Source organism: Phalaenopsis equestris, unplaced genomic scaffold (genome assembly GCF_001263595.1).
Source record: "Phalaenopsis equestris unplaced genomic scaffold, ASM126359v1 Scaffold000237, whole genome shotgun sequence".
Lineage (NCBI taxonomy): Eukaryota > Viridiplantae > Streptophyta > Magnoliopsida > Asparagales > Orchidaceae > Phalaenopsis > Phalaenopsis equestris.
This window is the reverse complement of record NW_018164679.1, coordinates 1,317,061-1,324,166: the sequence shown is the minus strand read 5'-3', so window position 1 is coordinate 1,324,166 and position 7,106 is coordinate 1,317,061.

The window sequence follows — 7,106 nt, the reverse complement described above, 5'->3', positions numbered from 1 at the left end:
TAGAGGTTATAAAGCGGTTATAACCTCCAAATATACTTCATGTAACCTATTTTCAGGTTACAGACGTACGCAGCTGCGTACGTCTTATGTACACAAATTTTTTCCCTCAATTTGAGAGCATTGCTGATCTTCTTTTCCCATTTGAGTCCAGCCCGATCCTGAAACCCTACCATAGCAACATCTACCAGAACCAATCCCACTTCACTTAACCGATTGAAAATGGTGATTCAACCCTTTTTTCTCTAATTTACTATTTGTGTAGTTTATATTGTAAAAGAAAAATTAGGAGAAACGACCAATCTTGTATTTTTTATTTTATTGTTCATTGTTATTGCTTCAACAATATCTCGTCGTCTTCGATGGCGACGCTTGGCTTGAGAAGGGATAAAATGGGACAATAAGGTAATTTTCAAAATATCAGTGCGATGAAGCTCATTTGTCTTGGATATTGATTATCATTCAAGGAAATTGTCGATTTATCTGGAAATTTTAAAAAAAAAATTCAAGAGATTTAGGTAGCTATCCTGGGAAATATGAGTACTTGTTCAGTGAATGAAGTAACTTTAGGGACATTATAGTACCTATTCGGGAAAATTTGTGCTTGTGATATGACCTTTTGCATGTATATTGAAGGCTAATAGTGCCTTATAAACTGAGTTAGATACTTTGTTTCAATGCCTTATAAACTGAATTAGATACTTTGTTTCAATCCCTGGCCACGTTGTCCTACGACATGGACCAGTCTTATAGGTAACTGAGCATGTTGTCATTCACTAACGGGGTTGTTGTTGGGAGGTAACTAAATTTTCAGATGGTTTGGACTTCGAAATAACTTAATATCTTTGGACTATTTAAATTTAAAATGACTCACTTTGGGGGCATGGGTAGCTCCCTACACATTGGAGTCTCAATTTCACATAGTGAGTATTTGAATTTTTAAAATTTAGGCTCTTAGGACTTAAAAATATTAGGACTTCATTTTTTCAAACTTTTGGCTCCTAAGGATTTGAAAATTAATTTAAATTGAGTTTTTAAATTTAGGTTCCTAGGATTTAGATATTTGTTTGAAATTGATTTTTTTTTTTTAACTTAAGCCACTAGAGTTGAAATTATTTCAAATTTAGGCTAATAAAGACTTAAAATGATTTAAAGTATGTATTAAGCTAGCATACAACATGAATTATAAGGCTTGTAAGATTAGGTTAAATATGGAACATTATGTTACACCATCGAATTCACAATATCACATACTAACAAAGAGAAGGTGATTCCTTTTAAAGCATAAAAATGAATTTCTTTGTGATTCAAAATTATAATATTACAAAAATTACAAAATTTGAATGATTTCGAGGTTTATGCAAACTCCGAGATTTTTTCTTATGTTAAATGCAATGTTTTGAAAATCTTTGTGAGTATTTTTAATGCTTATGCAAATAATAAGTTGTATACTCGGGAGCTATAAATACTTCAAAATGTTTAATAAAGTAAGTTAACTATACATTATTTCAAAATCTTGCATGTGTTTCTTAAAGTAAATTTCGTATCAAAATCATAGTTTAAAAGATCGTGCAAATCCTTAAAAGCTAGTAAAATCTTTTAAAACATTCAAATATATGAAATGAAATACTCGCATGGACTCAACCAAATTGATTAATGCCTAAACTCAATTGATTTGAGAATGCCGCTAAGGATTAATACTAAACTTGCACTCTAATAGTTCATATTAAAAAAAAATAAAAAATTCAATCTGGTCTTCTTGTCTAGAGGACGGTGTTGTAAGTCTCACCCAACCAGTCTGATTTTTCTTCTATTAAGGACTAGGGTTGAAAAGTTTATGTAAGATTTGATAAAAGTCCAAATCATAATATAAAAATTTTCAAGTCCAAATCATCTAGTTTAATTCTCCTTATTAGGATTGTAGTCGACAATGTTTATATCCTAAAAGACTCAAACTGACAAAACTCAAACGAACTTCAAAAGAAAAAGTTATAAATATTTAAATCCTGGATGATGGTTGTGTTGATAGTGAATCTCAACCAGAGGGGTTGATTTTAAAACAAAAAACTTCAAAGTAACAAATTAAACATTCAAGTAAAATTAATCACTTAAAAATTTAAATCAAATCGCATCCACAGTTTGCAACTATTTATCGAGGGTGAAAATTTTTTTATTTACGGCAGCTCAAAAAAGAGCCATTATCACATATGGTGTATCATTATATTCACACTCATAATAATTTCACACCAGTAAAGATGCGGTCAGATTCCTCTGTTTGCGTGGTTTGACCCAAAGACCCAACAACATAGCTGTTACTATCAGAGCTCTTTGAATGGGTGGTTGCCTCCAAATGAAATGATTAAATTACAGTTACAACTGCAACTCATATGTTCCTGAACAATTTTCTGTCATTTGAGTTGTGAACCATAAGAGTATGTCTGATTGATAAAAAGCTTTCTGTTAGCTAAGATGTTGGGTTTAAAGCAACAAAGTGCTATGTGTGTAAGTATGAAAGTTGTGGTGTGAGGTATGCACATACATAAGAATTGTGTGCTACGTATATAAGCCGAGTTTGCATTTACACATTGTATATATGATACATACTTCTCCTCTAACTCTGCGCTCTTAAATCACTAATATTGCTCTCTTAAATGTCTCATAGATTTTTATCATAGAGGTCTCGTCTAATTATTTTTATTTTTGTTTTCCTCTTCTTTTGACAATTGTAACAATATTTCTGTCTAGAGGATGTTTGAATGGCGGTCTCAGTGCTACGTGTCCGCTTTAAGAAATTGTACTAACAATATTTCTGTCTTGGTTGTACTTTAGTTTAGGGCTGTCAAAAAAGCTCGTTGTTCGCGGACAGCTTGTGTTCGGCTCGTTAAGTAACTCGTGTTCGGTTCGTTGGTTAAGTAAACGAGCAGAACACGAACAAGTTTTTAAAGCTCGAATTACAAATGAGCCGAACACGAATATCTCTTTGTTCGCTCGTGTTCGGCTCGTTTTAGCTCGAAAAAAAATATATATAATTATTTATATAATAATATTTTACACATATATTATATATAGTAATATATTATATATAGTTATATCTATGTTTAAATCGTAACTGCTCTTGTGGTAATGTGGTTATGCGTCATGTTTTGCATATATTTATTCCAGGTTCGAATTCATCACTCTACATCTATTTTTTCAGTGAATTTCGAACCGAACACGAACACGAATATATAAATCGAGCCGAACACGAACACACTGTTCACGAGCCGGTTTCGAACACGAGCTGATTTCGAACACGAGCAATTTCAAACGAGCCGAACACGAGCAGAAGCTCGCTCAAGCTCGGCTCGTTTACAACCCTACTTTAGTCTAATAAATGGGGTTAATTTTTTGCTTCGAACAAGCATAACATGATGGAACACACCCTCAAAGTATATAGTGCTCTATTTTATTCTTGCTCTTTATCTAAATCTAACGATAAATTTATGAGACATCTACATGCATATCACACATTTTTTATTTATTTACATATCTGATACCTAAAATTTCATTTTTGCATTCATAACTGTATACTCAAAAATGATTTGCACGGATCTCAAGACTATCCAGAGGTCAGAATAAAAGAGATTAAAATATCCTTTGTTTTTCTCTTTAAGGCAAAGGTGAATGTAATTTTTATATACATTTTACGAATTCTATCTTCTATAAATATGAGGGCTTCATGATGTAAAAAAAGACAATTTTTTGCTCCATAACTTGTAACCATTGTTTTCTATTGGATGAAATGAGTCCACGTTCCTTCCTGGAAATACTTATTTTTCCCCTTGATAGGGGGAAGTCTTCCTCTTCTCCTCTCCCTCTCTTTCCTCGGTCCAACGCTCTATTCCCTAGGCACGTTATACCAGGCAGTTTTGGATTCAACAATATCTCTATTAACATCAAATTAAAAATATTACTATTAATTTTTTAAAAAATTAAGTACTATTTTCATGCATAATTTCGTGACATCAAAGTGTTTTAAATGTAAATATCAAACTTTAGGTGTTTGATATGTAAATACGAAGGAGTTGTGTGTTATGTATCTAAGCTTTCCTAAATTTATTTGCAAGTTATTGAGCAGGGGTTGTTTAACATGTCTCAATCAATTGATTTACGAAAGTATTTAGCGGATGGGATGGTGGCCCGGTGCTTTGATTTCTTCTCTGGCTAAGATATTATTCCAATAAATTTTATCATGGTTAATCAATTCCCTCTGAGCATGACTCTTTGGGAGTGATCATTTTATACCATTAAAAAATTTATCCAACTGGGGTTTAGCAACTCCAAAATTTTTTTGGACACGTGCTAGAAAATTCGTCGCGGTAGAGTAATGGATTATCGTCTTAGCGTTGCACGATAATTCAGCACACACTCAGATAAAAAAGAATTGAACTGTGATCACACCAGAAGTTTTTACGTGGAAACCCGTAAAAGGGAAAAACCACGGGGTCTGGCCCAGTTGTAAAAATTCATTATAAGTTGATGATTACAAATGCCCCTTGTCCCACAGGCGAGAAAGGGTTACTTACAACGTCGACTGATGACGTCTAGTAAGCGGTGGTTGACGGAGGTCAGCGGTGATAGGCGGCGTTCAACGGTGGCCGGCGGTGGTCGACAGAGGTCGGCGGTCGTTGTTGAGGGTCAGTGGTGGTCGACGGTGATCGAAGATGATGAGGATGATCTTGGACTTGAACTCCTTCTCAAAGCCTGAAGTTCTGTCTTAAGCCTCCCTCGTTTTCATGTGAGGGGTGAGACTCTATTTATAGTATTTTGAATGCAATTAATGCAGGAATATGAACCATTGTGATCGGATGGTCCGAAGAGCTTCCCTTGATCAGATAACGTTTGATGAACATTTGAGTGTTTTAACGATGTCGGAATTGAGCAATCTTGCGCTCGTTGGATTCGTCTTTTCGAGACGCTCGATTCGACTATAAACTCGCTAAATTCGACATCTGTTTGACCTTTAAAATGCCTCTGAAAATCCTGTAGTAGTGGTTTAATGCTTGATCCAAGCCTGATTTGACTCGAATTGGACTAACTTTTATATCATTAGGTCCGTCTCATCGAGCCGATCAGTTTGACTATAATTTTTCTGAAATCGAAGCTCCGGATGACTCTTAATCGAAGTTTGAATGTTTCTTGTTCAAAAAATTGCACTGGGATTTGTGCTGGCTGATGGAAATTCGTTGGTGGCGTATTAGTTGCCCCCCTATTTTCGGGCGATTCCAATTTCTTCGTTAGAAAATATTAAGATCCATGGACTTTTCATATTTGTGGGGCATAAAAAATTGAAGTTAAAAAAATTTATTGCAATCAATATGTAAGTAAGAATAACATTTATCATTAATATAATAGTAAGCTGAGTTTAGCCTAGTTGATGAGTGTTTTTTGTCATTTGCATGTGGTAAGGTTTCGAATCCCACCTTAAACAAAGAAAAAAAAGGTTTGTTCAGGTCTGTAAAATTTGACTCGCGGGCCACAGCGGGGTAGAAGGCTACCTGGCGGAGCTGAAGTGGGCTCTGAATGCGGACCGGTGGGAGCTGCCTCTGAAGGGCCACAGTCGAATTTAATTAAATTGAGGCATCTGCAAAACACCAAAGCGGGCCGAATTTAAGGGCCCGTTTGGGTCGGATTTTTTCGCGCGCCGCGGCATCCCCCCGTGAATCTTGTCCGTTTGAGGCAACTTTTTCATCGCGGCGGCGAACACGGACACAAGCTTTGTTCGTTCGTGTTCGGTTCGTTTACACCCCTATGCTAATCTTACTAACGTGGCCATTACCAACTCCATTAATCATTAACTTATTATTAACAGGACAATGATTTGATTTTGAAGCAATTTTATTTCCATATTATCTTCATTGGGATTTTTGGTGGGCCCCACTTTAAATTTTTTTATTTTTTTTAAACTTGATTTCTTCATTACCGTAAATCACCGTGATCTACGGAGAGCACCGGGATCTATGGTGTAGATCGGACACCGCATGCATCTCTGCATGCGGGCATGCGGTGTTCGCATGAAATAATTTTTTCATGAATTGAGGGTTGGTCATATAAGAAAAATAAGAGAAAAATGAGAAAAAAAGAGTCATAAATAACAATAATTATGTGGGAATAGATCTATTAGTCATAGAAATGACCCTTCTATTTGTAAGTCATAAAAGGGGTCTAATAAACTATTTGATTGTCCCTCATTTAATAGGAATATTACAATTTTTTATGAGTCATCACACATTTATATATTTATAACCGAGCTAGGCATATTTTGTTCTTTAACTGTTGTTGGCGTCGTTTCATATATGTAACTGTTCTAGGCACCGTTTTGTATTAATAGTTGTTTTACTTCATCATGTGGTATTCATTTGACCAGCTAAACTATCTTGGGTCACTTTTTACAATGAAAACTATTGTGAATACTCGTTGTTCTTTGGAAAGATTATTCTATCAAGCAGATGACACAATATCATAATCTGATAGACAAACTATCTTCGATCGATGAATCTATATAGAAAGATTTCATGTCGGGCGACACTTGTTCTTATGAATGCCCTTTGTGCTATTTAAGTCTTTATATATGTGCGACGCTCCTTGGTCTGACTATCGCTCGGTCAGCCCAAAATTCGGCCGACTGGAATGACACCAGAGTGCTCAGTCTTTTACTGCTCTTTTCTTGTGATCCGTTGGATCTCCTCAAAATTCATGCAGCCACATTTGTAATGTAACCCTAAACATATTTCTATACGGAGAGCTATACCCTAATGAGTTGGGCAGTCTGGATCATGTGATTCATTCCGGTAAATGGTCTGTATTTGTATCTAGAATATGTTATGTTTATGTTTTGTTTTCTTTTGAATGTATTTCACATTTGAGTTAACCTAAAATAACACATGCTCATTCCATCATTTTGCACATTTGTTTGGATCCTAAAGTTCTTTAGGGACCCTCATCATGCATATTGATAGGCTTATACATGTAAAATTTAATTAATAGGAAGGCATAAGTCCTACTTATAGATAAGTAGGCATGAGGTTTGTAACATATACATATATATATATATATATATATATATATAT